Genomic DNA, 20,662 nt, shown 5'->3' on the forward strand with positions numbered 1-20,662 from the left:
CCCAAACATTCAAGCCAATCCTCTTCTATTCCCAGTCATTGATATACATTCCACCACCATAGTTTCTGTCCTTTTAGTTTCCATGGAAATGTGATTGTGCAGTGCTTTTTTTGTACTCTTCTGTAAGCAATTGTTTTATTTATTGATTTTTAGATCTTCCACATTATTAAATGTAAAACCAGTTATTCCTTTTTATTGTAAGTTAGTATTCCATTATATGGATAGATCAGATTGTATTTATCCTTCTGCCTATTGATAGGCACTTGAGTTGTCTCCAGCTTATGGCTGTTATGCTTTAATTTTCTGTGAACACTACTGAGTAAATATTTGTGTAAGCATATCTTTACACTAACAGTGAAATTGCTAGATCATATAGTAGATGAATACTTTATAAGAATCAAAACTGTTACACAATTTAATATTCCTACCAGCAATGCATAAGATTTCAAGTTGCTGAAAAAATCTCACTAAAATTTGGTACTTTCAAACTTTAAAATTTTAGCCATTATAATGCTATGCATTTCTCTAATTATTAATAATGTTGAGCATGTTTCTTGTGCTTGTTAGCCAGATAGATATCTTTGATAAATGCATATTCAATAATTTGCCTATTTTTGGTTGCTTGTTAGTTTACTATTGAAAGGGTTCTTTTTATATACTCTAGATATTAGAAACTTGACTGCTAAGAGGTCCACAAATACGATCTTTCAGTCATTGGTTTGACTTCTAATTTTTTTTATTGGTGTCTTTTCGAGACAGGCAATCCCTAATTTTGAAAATTATAATGTATCATTTTTTTTTATGTTGCATGGTTTTCATACCTAAGAAACCACAGATTATTCAAAGACTACAGTGGACATTTTAATGTTATTTTTAAGTGTCATACCTTTGTCTTTACTTTTAGTCTATGATCTATCATAAAGTAAATTGCATGATATATGTAATAAGGGTAGACATTATTTTTATATGAATATACAGACTTGTAGCATCAGTGATTGAATGAGTACCCTTTCCTCAAGAGACACTTTAACTTTTTGAATTACTGCATTTCATAGTTTTTTGCCTTTATTTTCATCAAAAATTTATTATTTTGCTTGCTTTTGGAATCAAGGTAATCTGGCCTTAAAAAATGAGTTGGAAAGGCCCTCCTTGGTGGTGCAGCAGGTTAAAGCACAGCACTAAGAAGCCAAAGCCATTTCAGCATGAGTTGGAGCCCTACCCCGGAGGTGACCACATGGCAGGGCAGAACTCTCCTGGCCCGCTCACTGCTCCCCTCAGCAGTGTACCTTGTCCATCTGCCTGGTCTGCTCCCCACTCTGTATCTGGTGAATCCTCTCACTGCTCCTGTACATCTGGCCTGTACCCCTGTTCTGTATGCACAAACAAATAAATCTTAAGAATGAGTTGGAAAATACCCCCTATTCTTTCTAAAAGATTTTATGTGCTAATGATGGTATTTCTTCTTTAAAACCTAGTAGAATTTACCAATAAAGTCAGACTTGCAGTTTTCTTTTTTCCTTTTTTAAAAGATTTATTTATTTATGCTAACAGAACTGGGGTACAATCCAGAGGTGTGGTGGGTGAGAGGATTCATCAGAGACAGAGAGGGGAGCAGAACAGGCAGATCTACTGAAATACACTGCTGAGGGGAGCAGTGGGTGGGTCAGAAGAGGTCTGCCACACCATGTAGATCACCTCCCTGGCCGAGAATCAAACTCCTGCTGCACTCCTGCTGCATTGGCTTTGGAGAGCTTCATAATGCGATGCTTTAACTCGTTGTGCCACCAGGGAGAGCCCCCAGACTTGGAGTTTACTTTGTGAGAAACTTTTATAATTTTAATTTATTTCATAGCTATCAAACTATTTTTTTCTTAAGTTGATTTTGGTAGTTTGTCTATTAATTAGTCTATTTTAAGTAAATTATCATATACTTTTTAAAAAGATTATTTATGCATACAGATCTGGGGTACAGGCCAGAAGTGCAGGGGAGGTGAGAGGATTAACCAGAGGTAGATTGAGGGTCAGAAAAACACTGCTGAGGGGAGCAGCAGGAGGGCGAGACAGGAGAGGTCTGCCGTGTCCAGTGGGTCACTTCTGGGCCAGGGATGGAACTGGCACTAAAGCAGCTGCAGCTAGCTTGTAGTGCTGTGCCTTAATACTTTGTGCCACCAGGGAGAGCCCAGTAAATTGTCAAATTTATTATGAAGTCATTCATAGTGTTTTTCTTATTCATTTGAGGGATTATAGAAAATGTAGTGATAGCCCTCTTGCTTTTAATATTATTTTTCTTTCTTTTTCTATTGATGAATTTTGCTGTTTCCTGATGCCATTGATACTCAACAGTTTTCTGTTCAAAGAATTTCTCTGTTTTAAACATTTTTTCTTTCACTGATTTCTGATCTTGTTTTCTTAATTTCTGTTATTGTATTATATTTCATTAAGCTAGAATGGTTTTTAACACTATATGTCAGTAGAGATACAGGTTGACACTTCTTCAATATATGTTGCCATGCTTTGATCTGACTTGTATTTCTTTGTTTATTGGATTTGATTGTTTTCTTTTTCTCACTTATTGAGGAGGAAACTAATTTTTCTCAAAGCACTGCTCAAGCTATTATTATATACATTTTGATATGTTGGCATTTTAGTTTAATTCATTTCAGAATGTTTCCTAATTATCCCCGTGGCTTCTTTTTGACCTAAGCGGTTTTTTAGAATCACTTTCAATATTTAAGGAATTTTCTAATAGCTTTCTTGTACTACCTTCAAGTCTGATTTCACTGTGGTGGAGAACATACTATGTATGATTTCAAGTCATCTAAATTATTGAAATTTTATTTCATGTCCAAAAATTTGTTTTTTAATGTTATATTAATATAAAAAGAATGTAGCTTTTGCTGTTTTTCTTTCTTTCTTTTGGGTATAAAAACTTTTTATAAATCACAATTAAGTCAAGTTTGTTGATTTTTTAATGTCATATACAGCTTAACTACTTTTCTTTTTTACTTGTAACAATTTATAAAAAGGATTATTGTAATTTCTAACTGTATTTGTAGATTTTAAAAAACTTCTATCAGTTCTGTCAGTTTTTGCAACATTTATTTGAAGTTCACTTATTAGATTTATACACATTTAGAATGATTGATATATTCTTGTTGAATTGATACCTTTATCACTATGACCATTCTTCTTCACCATGGTGATAAACCTTATTTATTTATTTTTTTTAAAGATTTATTTATTTGTGCATACAGAACTGGGGTATAGGCCAGAGGCTCAGGGGTAGCGAGAGGCTTCATCAGAGACAGAGTGGGGAGCAGAACAGGCAGATCGACGAAGTACACTGCTGAGGGGAGCAGTGGGTGGACCAGGAGAGGTCTGCTGCACCATGTGATCACCTCCCAGGCGGGGATTGAACTCCTGCAGAAGTAGCGTTAGCTTCTTAGTGCAGTGCTTTAACCCGCTGCGCCACCAGGGAGGGCCGATAAACCTTATTTTTAATGCTACTGGATTTGACACTAAAAGAACTACCCTAGTTATTGCACTGTTTATATTTATTTTATCCATGTCTTTATATTGAAAATGGATTTCTTACAGTGTATATTGCTTGTTTTTTGTTTTCTGATAACAATTGTTATAATTATTTGTCCCATTTTCTAGTTGTTTACATTCATAAGGTGAATCTAGACTATTTTATTACATTATAACCAGAGCAAAAACTTATTCATAATATCTTATAAATTTATTCTTTATTTCTCTTACATTTTAAATGGTTTGTTGTAAGTATGCATATTTTTTAAAAAGATTTTTATTTATTTATGCATACAGAACTGGGGTACAGGCCAGAGGTACAGGGGCGGTGAGAGGATTCACCAGAGACAGAGTGGGGAGCAGAACAGGCTGACTGATGAAGTGCACTGCTGAGTGGAGCAGTGGGTGGACCAGGAGAGGTCTGCTGCACCATGTGGGTCACCCCCTAGCTGGGGATCGAACGCATGCTGAAGTGGCTTTAGCTTCTTAGTGCTGTGCTGTAACACACAGCACCTCCAGGGAGGGCCCAAGTATGCATCATTTTTATCTTTAAAAAAGTATGTACAAATCTTTGCAGTAATTCTACAAAATTTTAGAATGGTCATTTGAACTACTGTCTGATTTATTGCCAACCTAGAACTTGGCAACATAGGCTGATAGGACTAAGTAGAATACTGATGGGTAAATAGGACACATTCTCAAGTACAATCTCATTTATCTGGTATGTGCCAGAACTTAGGTCTGTTATCTAGAAGAAGTCTTAGTCAGGCAATGGTGTGGTAGCAGGGCAGAAATTGATCAGATGTTTAGTTAGTTAGTGCTCGTCAATGAATCTGAACTTGAGAGTTTTATATTTATCAAAGGTGCCAGCCTCACTTGGGTTAGACATAGTACTAACATAGGTCTGTGTTTGCTGGTAAAGTCTGTGAAATCTGTTGATATATTTATCTTTACGAATCAGAATCAGGTATTTCTAAGATAAATAGAGTGATGATTACACATTAGATTAATTTGTTTAGTTGCTTATTTGTGAAATCAAATCCTCTGATTTGCCTACTCCTTTTTGGTATCAATTTACTCTCTTTACTCTGGTTCTAAAAGGTCTAATCTGTAGGAAGGGTACAGAATTCCTGTGTAGCTGTCTTACTTGTCAGAAATCTGCTGCCTTCATTTTTTTTTAAATGCTAATTTAAAACTTCTTTGTAGGTTCTTGAAAACTGATCCATTACTCATGTCTTATTGCTGAGTCTCTACACTCTAGAATGACTTAATGAATTTCTTCCTGATAGAATATATTATGTCATGTGATTTATTTTTATATTACTGTGTTGAGTTGACACTGGGCAAAAATGTTAATATTTTCAAAGCTTGCACGCTAGAAGATTGGGTTTTCCATAGTGGGTGACATGGTTATAATATTTTGATCTAAAAAAGAATAAAATGCTGGGATTTGTAATTATATAAAATTCTGACAAATGGATAACTATTTTAAATTCAAAATTCTCATCAATATATATTTAAGACACTTTAGTTTTTCAAGTTGAACATTGAAAGGTGGATGACTAAATAGGTGATATGTGCACTTGTTATTTTATTTTAATGCCAGGTAGTTATTTTTCTTTCTTTTTTTTTTTTTAAAGATTCACCCATTGGCCCTCTCTGGTGGCGCAGCGGGTTAAAGCACTGCACTAAGAAGCTTCAGCCACTTCCCCATAAGTTCAATCCCTGCCTGCCCTGGAGGTGACCACATGGGGAGGCAGACCTCTCCTGACCTGCTCGCCGCTCCCCTCAGCAGTGTACTTTGTTGATCTGCCTGTTTTGCTCCCCACTCTGTCTCTGGTGAATTCTCTCACCCTCCTCATTTCTGGTCTGTACCCCAGTTCTGTATGAATAAAAAAAAAATTTCATCCATCTCTGCATACAGAACTGGGGTATAAGCCAGAGGTGCAGGGGCAGTAAGAGGGCCCATCAGAGATAGAGTGGGGAGCAGAACAGGCAGATGGTGAAGTACACTGCTGAAGGGAGCATATGACTGTGGCCAACTTGCTTGACCTTTCTTTATCTCAGATTTCTATTTAGAAAGTAGATATAGCAGCCTTGGAAGTTATTGTTGAGGATTAAGTGAGTTATTATTTTAAAACACTTAGTTTCTGGTATACAACAAACACCATGAAAGTAACTTTTAGTTAAAAAAAAAGAGAGAGTGAGAGAAAGAGGCTGCTTTTTCTTGGAAATTTTAAGTGAGGAATACAAGGAATGGGGTACTGTTAATTTTTATTAAAAGACTCATAAAACTCAAATGGATCTTTAGACTTAAAGTTATGGAATATGATATTCAGATAAAATTAAACCAGGAATAACTCAAAAGTCACAGACTGAAATTATACTTTATTCCAAAGGAATATTTATGTTAAAATTCATTGAGTCATCATCTGCTTATGACTATATTTTGACCCTTAATTTTGACAGATAATTTGGTTACATGTTTAATGAATGTTCTAGTTGTTTCATCTTCCCGTGGTACCCTTTCCTACTATATACAGTCATTTTGAAACTACAGACTGTAGCCACTTGAAACAGATTCTGTGACTCATTGATAACTGTATTCGGAGGTGCTTTAAACAAGTCCTTATAATCTATAGACATTAGACATACTGGAGAGGAGGCTGAAACTGATGCTGATTTAAAAGGAAAAACTGAGCTGGCATATGCTTAAAAGTATGACACTGAAGGTGGCAAGCTGAAGAGAAAGCACACACGAGGCATCAGTGGCTAAAAGCATTTTGATGATTGGGTGAAGGAACTCCCACAGGGTCCTGCCACTTGACACAAACCTGGATGACATCTATGTTGATGACTCCAGGAAGCTGAAGCACAGACAACTTTTAGGTGACCTCTTTTTAAAAATGCCCAAAATCAGTTGGAGGGGTGATTCTCTGGAGGCTCTAGGAGGTCCTACCTAGTCCACGTTCACTGTGGTGTTTTTTCATAGGTTGTGAGTGGGAACATTCAGGGATGATGCGGGGCAGAGTTTCGGACATTGTTAGTTTAAGTAGAAATAGGCAGGACTTAGGAATCAAGGAGTGGAAGGCTTGGAAATCTCTGCAGAAAATTGAAAGAGGGAATACTATTACATTAATTATATGAATATACTAATATTTGACTTTTCCTGCTAATATTTTATTATGAAAAATTTCAGTTATGTTGCAAAACTTAATAATTTTTAGGAAATAGCATTCAATTATTTCTTACCTAGAAAATAGCAATTTCCTTTATTTACTAACCAGGTAATACTTAGGCTGAATGCGGAAGCACATGATTTATTTATTTATTTATTTATTTTGGTCTCCTGAAATTGACAAACTCAAGTATGATGGCTTTTACCTGTGAATAGTACTGACTATGAAAAGCACAGCGATTTGTTGAAGAAGAGATCTGCATAACATAAAAATAACAAAAAACCAACCCAAATACATTTTAGCCACTGTTACTATAAACCTAAATAAAGAGAAGTGTTCATAAACAAAATACAAACTAAAAAAAAAATCTTGATTGTTTCATGTGAAAAATATACTTACTTATTCAGAAGTTCTGATGCTTTTATAAGAAAAGCTGTTAGCAGATCATTATTTTAGATTTCTTTTCATATTTGCATAGATCATACTTTCTCATTATTTTGCTTGTGAATATGAGATTCTTGAAGGAAGCAGGATACATGAGAACAGTGAAATGGAAAGTGATTTGAATTAAAATAATCATTCATGATTTTGTATTCTAGTATATGTGGATCATGTTGGAAACTTTTAGCTCATAAGTCTTTTATATATCTTCCTAGTCAACATCCTTTACATCAATTGAATAATTTTTATGCCTGCCTAAAAAAAAAAGACTTCTTGAAAACCATAAAAATAATACAATTACAACAAACATCTTGATTAAAAAAATAAAAGAGGGGGCTTTCCCTGCTGGCACAACGGGTTAAGCACCACATTATGAAGCTCTCCCAGACCACTGCAGCACGAGTTCAATCCCCATCCAGGGAGCTGACCCACAGGGTGTAGCAGACCTTCTCTGACCCATCTGCTGCTCCCACATCAGTGTATTTTGTCAGTCTGCCTGTTCTGCTCTCCACTCTGTCTCTGGTGAATCCTCTCACCCACCACACCTGGCCTGTACCCCACTTCTGTGAGCATAAATAAATATTTCACAAAAATAAAAACGGAAAAAATCATCCAGTTCTGGATTAGCTATTATTTTCTATAGAATGAATGTGGGTAGAACACAGTTAACTCACATTTTCTGGAATATTAGATGATTTAAAACAATTATGTTAGCATTTATGAGAAACTATTGACACTTGAAGATTATGTATGTTTTAAATATGCATAGAATATATCACCTTTGTTCTTAATGCTACAAGCATTGAACCAAACTAATAAGTGTTAGCTACCTTATGGCACACAAAAAAAGTGATCTTAGACAAACTTGCTGCAACTAGAATACACACACACACACCTCTCCATTTGTTTCATTTTTTTTCAGTTGTTTTTGTATCAATGATTCCTCATTAAGTGGCAACATCGTAAGCTAGAAAAGTATAAGTTAGGAGATTTAATTCTTTTTTATTCATCTTTAAAGAAAACTTATTATCTTTGTTAGAGTCTAAATCCTTTTTTTTTTTTAAAGATTTATTTATTCATATAGAACTGGGGTACAGGCCAGAGGCTCAGGGGCGGCGAGAGGCTTCACCAGAAACAGTGGGAGCAGAACAGGCAGATCGACGAAGTACACTGCTGAGGGGAGCAGCAGGCGGGTCAGGAGAGGTCTGCCACACCATGTGGTCACCTCCAGGGCAGGAGGGAATCGAACTCATGCAGAAGTGGTTTAAGTTTCTTAGTGCAGTGCTTTAGACTGCTGCGCCACCAGGGAGGGCCAGAGTCTAAATTCTTAAATAAACTATCATTTTTCAGCCACATTGCTCAGAATCTTTTTTTTTCCCCTCTACCTTTCTGCTTATTCTGGTATTTTGCTGTTCCTGATAGGGGCCTCCCAACTCCTGGCAGCAGGGGAGAACATAGTTAGGGTCAAATATCCTCTGGGTTTCCTCACTCTATTTGGGCTTTGCAAGACGTTGGGCAAATCGAACCTCACCAAACCTCACTTTAAAAGGTAGAAAAGAATGTCTACCTTGCAAAGTCTTTGTGAGGTGACGATGACTCTAGTGGTCTGCTAGTAATGATGAGGGGAAGCCTCACCCAGAGGCCTTTTCTGCCCTGTTCACTTGGGTGGGGGGTGGAAGCCTGTGTCTGTTTACCTAAGCTTCATATGTATCTGGATTCCTGCATGAAATACACTTCTTTTTATTTTCTTAGTTGTATGTGTATACATATAACTGTATGTGTACAAATAACTGTATGTGTATATGATGTTTACATATATATAACATCTTTATATATATAACTTCTTTATATATAAACATATATAATGTGTGTGTATATACATCTATACACATATATAGATGTGTATATATATATATATATATATATATACATCTTTCTTCATTTTGTGCATTTTTTCATCTCAATTATAATCCCCATGGACTTCCCACTACCAATTCACCATTGTGTCATCACTTACTTCTATAATTGCACTGTAGGGAATGTATAATCTGCTTTCTTTATAACCCCACTAAATGTTATGGATAGCAAGCACATACTACTTTTCCTTTATTTGTATTTGATTGAAAAGGCAATCTGTGCTTATTAACATAAATAAAGCATTAGACCAGAATATAAAGTGTATATACATAATATATTTAAAGTAAGTCTCCCTGCAAGTTTATTTCTAATTCTCTAAATTCTCTCCCAGGAGGCAACTTGTTTCTCATGAATCTTTCCTGGATAGTATACTCATGTTTCAATATATGCTCTGCTTCCTTTTCACAATGATTGTATTATGCACTTTGGTCCTAACCTATTCCTTTCCATTGAATTTTCTGAGCTAACATTTTATATCACTCCAGTAAGTGAGTCCAACATGCTTTTGATAGTAGTATCAAAAGAATGAACAAACTTATGAGGGATAACTACACATTCTTTTCAAACAGGAAAATTTTTACACTGATAACATTACAAATACACTCTGTAATTTCCACTCCTGATAAATTTTTACACTATACTTTCTTTTTTTGGTGTTTGTATGCTTCTTTAAATTTTGCTTTAAAAATGGTTCTCTACCCTGGAGTTAATATTTCTTTGTCATTGGATATTTCTGAACCTGCCTAAAAAGGGAATATTTTAGAGGTAGAACTCTAAATAATCAGTCAAAGCTTAAAGTCATTGGATTAAAAAAGTGATGATAGGAAATGTAAACATTTTGTAGAAAATTAAATCTATGTGTGTACATATACATCCATCCATATATATGTGTATATGTTTTTAGTGTATAAAAATTAAAAATGGCTTAACAATTACTTCATAATTGAAGATTTATCTCTTTACTCCAGAATGCAATATGAAACTAGATTTCAAAAGAATTTTTTGGAACACTCATGAGAGAATCAGAAAGCACTCTGAAGGCCATTAATTTTAACTATGAGCATGCAGCTATATCATGTATTAATCTTCTCTATTTTTCTTATCACACTTACATTATCACAGACTATAGGGTAGATTTTTTCCCCCTTCTTTTATTCTATGCAGGTGGCTGACTCTTGATCTCAAAATATGTGTCATTTTCTATAACGTGTAGCTATTGAGTTTTTTTTTTCTTCCTGAGATGTAATTGGAGATTTAGCACCTTCTTCTACAAAAGGGTTTCTCAATATAGCATTTACTTTTATCTACTATGGAAAGGTAGGCTGAAATCCAAGGGAAATAACAGCTTTCCCTCTATTGAATAATGTTTTTGATTGGCACTATAAAGTTCAAAAACTTTGTCTTAGTTCTTCATAATATTGTTAGTATCTATGCCTTGGGACCCCCTCCCCTTTTCCTATTCTTTGCCTCAACAAAAATCTTACAGAGTGTATGAATTATGTCTTCTATGGGCTTTGTATTGAAACATTTGTTAATATCAGCTCATTTGAAATTAATGACTATGAAAGATCCAGGTAATTCTCTTTGGGTTCACACACCCCTGTGTCTTGGTTTCATGGTATTCACTGTACAATGAAACCTACAGTAACTTACTGAGTGCATTAATTTATGTTGTTCTATAATAAATTACTTACAAACTTAGCAGTTTAGAACGACACAAATTATTATGTCACAGTTTCTGTGAGTTAGGAGTTCAGGTGTGAGTTAAGTCTTTTGAGGCCTCACCAAGTGATAATCAAAGTGTCAGCTAAAGTTATAATCTCATCTAAGATTTGGAGTCTTCTTGAAAGTTTATTCAGATTGCTGTCAGAATTCAGTTCCTTGCAGACTGGGGACCAGCTCCCAGAGGTTCCCTATCTAGATGCAGTTTACATGACAACTGTTTGTTTCTTAAAGGTTTACTGGAGACTTTTTCTGATACTGATGTCTAGATATCTAAGTAGGTGGTTTCTACCTAGGATAATCTCATTGTGTAATTCAGTTAGGGATCCTTAATTACACCTGAAAAATCCACTCACCTTGTCTGTGTGGCTAACCTAGTTACAGAAGTGATATCTGTATTATTCTGACTGAAAGGGGGACAATCAGAATGTTGTATACCAAGTAGTAGGAATCTTGGTGGTCATCTTAGAATCACTGTAGACTAGGAGAGTCCCATTTATGTTAAACTATTGAAACCAGCAAAACTTATATCCAGAAGATAATAATTTTCCTGTTTAGTTTGTGAATTTTTTTTTTTACTTTTAAAGAACATTAATGACATATTATTCTTACATAAGGCTAACAATAACCCTTCAGAAATGGAGGAAAATCCTTGATGCTTGATTAAGTGAATTGGAATCCATAAATATTGGACCCATTTGTCTGAAATTCTGTTACTGTTAAAGTTTTGACAGTGAATTTGTTTCCAACTGCAGTTAGAATAAATAATAGATTGTCCTCTTCATTAAACAGTATTATCAGTCTTAAATTGCACTGTAATAAAAAATCCTATTTAATCATGAAAAGATCATGAAAAATAGTTGGTAATAGTATATACATGAAAGAAGTGGATACTAGTTTTTCCCCCAACACTATTCAGTGGTACTGAACATTAATCCTGTTTTCTGCCTATGTGTACATACACTGGTGAATATTTTTCTCAGAGAAGAAAGGAGTTTCTTTCCCTTATTTTGACATCTCTTTATGAAACTAAAACTAGTATGTTGCCTTACAAGTGGTAGATGTTTTCTTTATGGGCATATTTAAACTTAGGTCCTAGTTTAAGGAATTTAGGACATTTGGTTCTTAGTCTGTTCACTTTTAGCTCTCACTTCATTGAACACACTGGTTAATAGTAAAAAATGAATTACTTATCAGTTAGCACCTGCCTCTAATTCCCACATTTCATAGTCAAATTGTTCTTGCTTATAAACCAAAGTGAATTGTTTACCTATATTTATGAAAAGTGCTTAATAAAACCATAAATGTATAGAAAAAATGATAGCCAGCTTAGGATCAGCAATTTCTGTTTGATCTGAACAAACTTTAGAGTGACTACTTTCCACAAGCCTTTCTACAAGTTTTCCTCAGTGCAGCATCCAAAGGTTTTATTAAAGGAACATGCTGTAAGGATTGATAAATGGGTTACCTCTTGATGAGGGTTGTGAATGTGGATGTGTGGAGTCAACTTTGAAAAGAAGGCAGGGTCAGCCCCTTTTCTTTCCATTTAGCTGATGGCATGGACTTGTATATACAAAATCGGGGTGAATAGACACTTCAATCTCTCTCTCTCTTTCTGGGCATTTTAGCTCATTATCTGTCCATCACTCTCCTGCTTTCAGTTTGACTTGTCCACCTGACTTATCAGAAGGGATCAGAAGCAAAATCACAGTGTTCCTTCCATTTTTAAATACAATGAGTTTGTTTCATTTTGGTGACTAGTGCAAGTTCTCCTTATGACTGTGAAGGAGAACCATAGGCAGTTACTCACCACAGCAGATGAATCCTCAATATGGTCCCTGTAAAAACAAGCTTTTATAAGGGTCTAAGGAGGTACAGGACTATTTAGAGGCCATCTATAGTAATAACTTGTTTTGGGGGCCATTTTTTTCTTACCTAGGTTACAAGTTGCTATTTTAATGCACTTACATGCTCTAATACTTGGGGAAGATGCAAGAGAAAATCTCTAAGGAAAAGGACTTAAATTTTGATAGTTAAAAATGTACATTTACGTTTATATATTTATAAACTACTCAAAATATATTTAAACATTGTTTTTATCTGTCAGTTTCAGTTAAATTTCACTTTACCATACACATTCTTATCTATATTTAGCTTTATAATGAAATTGAAGCAACATGATCAGGATTTAATATGCTTTTCCCCTAAAATGGAAATATCTTGTGTTTTACTATAAAACACATATTTGGATGCAACCAGTTTTGCAGAAAGCTGGTAATGATTCAGACTTTCACTCAATATATTTGAGTATTTGTTTCCATACCTTAACCACATTTAAATTTTTTCAATTTAATTCACAACAACTGTATCTCAGAAAACAATTGCATCTCAATAGTTCTGTGACATGATACAACACAGCACAATCTTAGAATGTTAGAGTACATTTAGAACATAATACAACACAGCACAAGCTTAGAATGTTAGAGTACATTTAGAACATAAGGATTGTGTGAAGTTAACAGGAGATGAAGTTATATATTGGAAGAAACCATTTGGTTTGGGGTTGTTAGTGCGTGTATGAAGCAGAACCAAGGGTTTGAATTTTTTTCTGAGACCCCACATTGTGGGGCTGTAATTTACAAAGTAGAGTTGTGTGATTAGATGTTTTTGTAATGGTGATATTGGTTGTTGTGAGAAGATGCCTTGAAAGGTCTTCCAGATTGGAAGTAGAAAGAGGTCTTAGTGTAATTATTATATTTCAAAAGGAGATATAATGATAAAAATAATAAAAGAAACAAATGAAGGCTAAGGAAAATCAGAGTGATAATCTTGGGAATTTTTACTTCTAGTTGTCATTGAAATTATTCTTAGCATCTTAAAACTTTATATATAACTCAAAAATATAATTCTCAAGCAAATTCTTAGAACATGAATCTTTATACTTCCAAGCAACATTAAAATTCTGTGCTATTAAATTTGAAAACTTTCTTTCAAAATTATTGATGACATTTCTAAGAACTTTGTGATATATTGGGAAAAAGATATTTTAGGAAATGGTACGAAGTTTGATCAATTTCAAAAATAATGCCCTCAATTTTCCACCCTCCCTGTTATGTGACTTTACATCAAAGGATGGTCTATTTCCCAACTTGTTGAATCTGGTCTGGTCTTGTGACTTATTTTGGCTAATTTTAAGGTGTGACAGTCTGAGCTTAGACTTTAAAAAGGCTAATGTTCTTTTGCTTTCCCTTTGGGGAACTTGCTACCACAGATTAGTCTTTAGACACAGAAGAGATTGGTTGTTCCAACTAAGATTGCCTTTTGTCAGCTTATTCCCACTTGATTTGCAGCATAAACAGAGTTGGGCTCCACTGAGCCCAGCCTATATCAGCTAACCCTAGATTTGGCATACAAATATTTATTGTTAAATGTATTCTGTCATATGTTTTGTGGCTATTTGTCATTCTTAACTTACATATTATAAAGTCAATTAGAATGAAAATTATAATAATATAAAATGCAATGTTTATGATTTTGGAGAACTTTGGCCAACATAACTACATAATATGAAGTGGAACCCAAGGGTTCTCTTCTATCTCTAGATCGTATGTGTCTAAATATTATGGCAATTAAGATGGAATATACTGAATATTTTAGTTGAAATAACCTTATAATGAATGACCATTTACAAATATTCTTCAAGACAGCACAAACTTTTTTGATATATTTAATTTTAAAGATTTTAGTTATTTCAAAAACGTTAGATTCACTGATCTGCATGTAGAGACCAGACAGACAACATAACCGAGTGAACAATGCTTTGTAAAATAACAGGTAGTATGGGAGATCTGGCAGGGTGAAAGACACATTTCTAACCCAAGGCATTCAATTCAAATCAATTCAATTCAAATGCTAGCCAAATATAACATACATGAAGGTTAATTCAGTCCATATGTTGCAGTTTACAACCTCTGTTTCAAAATGTTGACTTCTCACCTACTTCAAGGCTTAGTCAAGCTTTTTCTTTAATAGATGAATTTGAGGCTGAATTTTATGTCTAGAAAGGAAGGATGAGATATTGTATGTCCTTTAGCTCTGCCATTGATTTCCCAATGATTGGTATGTATTAGGTTGATTTTCCTTTTGATTTTCCAGATGTAACAGTACAGAGCTAACACTTATGGAAAAGTAAAAAATACTGCCTGTAATTAATACTTGTAAAGAATATTGCAGCTGTTACATACCTGAAGGTCACATCCCCTTTGGTGCTCACTAGGGTTAACTAAGGCACTGACCTGGCACAAACTTAAGCTGTTTTATCAATAGCCTCTCCTGAAGTGGACCTTGTAAGCAGGCCTCTCTAATTGACTTTTCATATTCACACACACACACACACACACATTCTTTAAGGTTAGCTGCAGGAGCTTTCTCATTGATTATTAGAAAAGGTAAAAGTGTACTTCTACTAAAATGTCTTTGTCCTCTTGAGCAAGGTTCAGAGATTCAGGTAGAATGAATGTTCAGCTTATTTAGAATGAATTCATTGACAATATAGTTCAGCCTCTCATCATTTAATTTTCTTATCCTTGCTCCTACATACATACATGTAATATATGCACACACAGTATCTCTGACAGTAAGGCAGGTATACAGAAAGGAAATAAGTAAAAATGAGTAAAAAAATACATTCTCTAAGAAACATATTTAAAGATATAAAGTAAAAATATGGAAAAAAGAAATAATGGAAGAAGAAAATTATATTGCAATTATAGTGATAGGAATTATAAAGTAAGAGAAGAATAGTGGTAGGAATTATAGAGTAATCTGAAGAGAGGAATAGTGGTAGCCGTAATACTACTGATTTAAGAAAGAACATAAAGGAGTACTTACTTTCAGAACTCCCATGATTCCTCATAATTTTCAGAGAAATAATATTGTTAACATAGAGTGTAATGGCCCTAGTCAAAGGCTGGGGACTAGAATCATTTGGGTGACAACTCAAGTCTGGCATCATTTGATATTAGCTGTTGGATGAGACCTGTGCTGGGCTGTTGATAGGAGCACAGTATTTTGTCTGGCCAGTGGCTTCCAAGAAAAGGCTCCCTGGGCTCCACAGTTCTCTGCTGCCGTATGCCACCATTTTCCATCCTTACAATGCTGCTCTTATAGATTCAGTGCAGGCTCATTTGTGCCCACTTCCATCTGCTCACACTCCAGCTGTCCACCATCAGGCATAAGTATCCTGAGCTCCAGCTCCCAAGCCCCTTCTACATCAAGGTCACAGGTGCTAGCCACAGAGGCCAATGGTGCCAAAGCCTGAGACATCTTCATTTATCCTACAATTCACCCCCTTTGGGTTTTTGCCTTACAATCTACACTTAAGTTTCACTTGCCTGATGTGGAACCTGCAGCCATGACCTGTGAAAGTACATAAACAACAGAACATCCAAGGCAGGGCACCAACCTAGGGGCAAAAAAGATAAGGTGGTTATTGGTGCCAGCTGGTGAGCCATGATGTCTGCTGCCCAAGGCACCGCTCAGTCAGTGGGTGGGAGGGACCACTCAATTAACTCAAGGCAGCTGCCCTCACAAACCAGGAGCCATCAGGTTCCCTTGCCTTTTTCAGCTGTGGTGTCAGCCATAAGCCATACACCGCATGCAGCCCCCAGGATGAACTCACTCACTGATTGTAGAAACTATACTCTTTTTGGGGTAATCACTGCTGTAACTCCTACTCTTGGCTTTCACACCAACGTGACAAGCAGATCCCTGAACTAAGGCCAACACTCCATACATGACCCACGGATAGTATGCACTTCAGGGGGCCTCTGTGGCCCCTACTTCGGCTGGGCTATGGTCTCCACTGCAAGCCACTTTCCCTACCCACCCCCCGAGGATGGGCTCCTCAGCATCTCACCCTTATTCAAAAATGAACAAGCCATCACACAACGGTATAAGAAGGTATAAGAGATTCACGTGCCTTTTTTTTTTTTTAACATTTATTTATATATACAGAACTGGGGTACAGGCCAGAGGAGCAGGGATTGTGAGACGCTTCACCAGAGACAGAGCGGGAAGCAGAACAGGCAGATCACTGAAGTACACTGCTGAGGGGAGCAGCTGGTGGGTCAGGAGAGGTCTGCTGTGCCATGTTGGTCACCTCTGGGACAGGTGGGGCTCGAACTCATGCTTAAGTGGCTTTAGCTTCTTAGTGCTGTGCTCTCACCAGCTGCGCCACTAGGGAAGGCCTCACTTGCCTTCTTTAACATGCTTTCAGCTGCTTTCCCACTCAGGGCTTCCTGATCTTGGCATCAGCTCTTGCCTTGTCCAAGTTGGCTTTTTTATTCATCTCCTATACCAGGCTGCAGAGAACTTCACACAAGGCTGCCTTAGGCCACCAAGGCACCAGAAAGTGGGAATACATGAACACATAAATATTACAGGACAAAAAGGTGCTTTTGAAAAGCACAACAATTGCATGTGCTTTAATGTGTGTGGTGGGCGGTACATGTGTGTTTGTGTGTCCTGGTCTTCTATACCAAAAATCTCTTGATATGAATCTCCTGGGGTGTACAGATACCCCTGCCACCCTAGTAGGGTCCATGGTTGTAACATCAATTTGCTAAAGTTCCCCTGCCTTCTGGTGGAATTCTTACTCCAAGTGTGTCAGTTTTATCCTTGCATCAGCACTGGGTAAGATCTGCCCAATGATGAGTCGTCGTCTTCTTTCATCCCAAATGAATCTGCTGCCTCAAACGTTATGGTTCTCCTCTCTAAGCCCTGTCCCACAATACTTTGTCCACCTCCTGTATCCCTGCAGTATCTTTAGCTCTTCTCAAAACTCCTGGACTCTGACCACGTCTGTGCTGCCATGGAGTCTCCAGCACTGTCCTTGGCACCCTTTGCTCAGCTATGTGGGAACACTCAAACCCCAACCTTGCCTCCAGCAGGCACCATGTCCACCCAGTGCCGTCCCACCATGTGCAGAGTCCTCTCCACTGCACCAAGGACTCGGGAGGTGCTCACAGAGAAGAGGCCAGCCACCGAGCCCTACATAATTGCATCATGCCTCCTTTCAGTCCCCCAGAGGTCTTCAGAGGGGGCCATACCTTTATGTGTCAAACCATCCTGCCAACCTACGCCAGTTGTAGTACAGACAGGCCACAGGGCAGAATGGGCAAAGGAGAGTCCTGGAGCCCTCAGTGGCTTTATCAGACTTTTAATGATCTTTCTACATTTGCAGGCAGCTAACCAGGTGCAGGACAGGCAGGGGACCAAGGGGCCTGGGACCAGGAGGCTGGGAGGCCTCCAGCACCCCGCAAAGGCTTAGATTCTCTCAGCTCTCTGGGGCTCCTTGGAGCTCTCTAGAATGTTCTCTGACACTCTCCACCACTCTCTGATGCTTTCCACTACACTCCACCAAATGGTTCTCTGCCATACTTCATGCTCCCTGATGGGCTCCTTAATGGAGCCCTTTTAGACTCAGCCGCCTGGCGGGCTCACGCATGCGCACACCACTCCGGGTGGCTTCCATTAAGCCCACACTCCCAAGCGCTTGGTGCATTCAGTGCCGCAGGTGATAGTCACAGAGGCCCACAGAGCAAAAACCCAAGTAATCTTTACTTACCTGTCCTTATTAAAAATTTATCATCATGGGCAGTCTGATTTCTTTATTTATCAGCTTCATTGAGGAATACTTGACAAACAAAATTGTGAGATATTTGAAGTGTACAATGTGGTGATTTGATGTACAGGTTTCACATGTATACATCGTGAACGGATTTCTCCTGCCGAGTTAATTAATACAGGCTTCAACTCATCTTTTTTCTTTTCTTTTTGGCTAGAGCATTTGAGTTCTGCTCTTAGCCAATTTTAATTATATGATATACAGTGTTATCAATTAACATTAATGTATTATAAATTTGTTCCTCAGACTTTACTCATTTTACAGCTGAACGTGTGTACCCTTTATTAGTCTCCTTGTTACCACTATCCCTATCCCCTGGCGATCAGTTTTCTACTCTCTGTTTTATAGATATGACCTTTTTAAAAAAGATTCCACACATAAATGATGCCTCACAGTATTTAACTTTATATCTGACTTATTTCATTAGTATAATGTCCTCCAATTGTATCCATGTTCTCGTGGCGTTTTGATTTCTATAATTTAAAAATATCTTTATATGTCTGAACATATAGTTCACTATATTGGGTAAATAGCCTAGACCTTTATTATACTAATGATGAAAACTTCACATATCAGGTATTTTTGTGGTGATTGCTGAAACCTCAGTAGGTGAGATGTTATAGGCCATAATATATTAAAATTCAAAGATAACCTTATCTGACCACAATCCATGGGAGATTACTGAAAAATTGCTCTTATAACATGTGCCACTTCCTTTTTTTCACAGTGCAGCCTAAATGAAAACTAGCTAATGAAATGTTACTGGAGATAGCTACTCTTCCTCCTCACTCTCCTTCACCCTCACCTCACTCTTGGGGCAAGCTAAATCACACAGCTCAAGAGATAAGATCACACTGCATTCAACATAAACGGACTTGAAATATCAGTGTGGGATAAAAGGAAAAAATCGGAACAAAAAGAGGAAAGTATTTTTTCTTTCCATAGAGTCTATCTCTGTAGCCTTTAATTGGATTATTAAATCCAGAGAAAAAGGCCCCTTAGCAGCTTTCAAAGTGCTCTGACAGACATACTTTGCAATTGTTCTGCTTAAGCGCTTCTCCTTAATGGCTTTAATAATAAATTCAGTTTTCTGGCAGGAGATAAATTCCTTCAGAAAGTTTCTCCAATACAAATAAATGCAGACTTTCTAGGTGCCCTGCCACCATTATTTGATTTACAAACTGAAAAGTGTGCGGTAATTTGTGGGAGCTTGGTATTAGAACAAGGTAATCTTCCTCTGGAGATTCCATGTGTAGGGGTGGGGGTGGGGTGGCAGGCATGCCTCCCCTCTCCTATGATCTTCCCATTTCTCTTACCAAGAGAGCCCCTAATTCACAGGCCCCAGAATATAGGTTATCTCCAGTGAGTTCTCGAATCTCCCAATTCTGTTCTGGGGTCTCACAGTTAACTTTTTACATCATTAAAAATTAATTATTCTTTACTTAGGCTATTGGCTCCTTAAGAACAGAGATGTTGCTTGTTTTCCATTTTCTTTGTAGCATCAGCAAGATACCTGGTGCATGGAACTGAAGGAAGACTATTAAATGTATTGCCTTCGCTCCAGCTCACACAGTTACACATATCTTCACACAATTCATGCTTTTCGTTAAACTGTATCTTTTACTACCTATAACATGATGCATAGAATTGCAATGACTATTAAGGAGAATTACAGATTAATTATCTGGCAGAGCAAAAATGTCATGACACCTTCAAAATGATTCATTACAAACAAAAGCAGTCAGAATAACTCCTTTAATTGAAATCTATTCTTTGTGGTAGATATGTTGACAAAAAAAAAAATTACCCTGGATTATCCCACCGCAATAAGTACATTATTTGATTTCCTGTCACAATCAGAGAATTGATATGTGTAGCACCGCTCAACTTACTTTCAACACAAGTAGTTCAAACTAATGAATAAGTATATTATGACAGTGACAATTATTTTATGTTGTTTTCCAGTTATGAAAGATGTGTTATGTTTTATATTAAAAGTACAAAAGGCAAACAGACTGCTTATAGGCATCAGCCTCTAGGGCACCAATCTTCTGTATATTGACTCATGTTATGAAATTAGTGCTAACACTAAATGATAAAAGATCTCATAGGAACAATTCTTATATTCATAATATGAAAAAATAAGCTATGACAGTCAAAATGACAACATTGATCCATATTTGTG

This window comes from Condylura cristata, unplaced genomic scaffold (genome assembly GCF_000260355.1).
Source record: "Condylura cristata isolate star-nosed mole 26May11 unplaced genomic scaffold, ConCri1.0 scaffold00001, whole genome shotgun sequence".
NCBI classification, from domain to species: domain Eukaryota; kingdom Metazoa; phylum Chordata; class Mammalia; order Eulipotyphla; family Talpidae; genus Condylura; species Condylura cristata.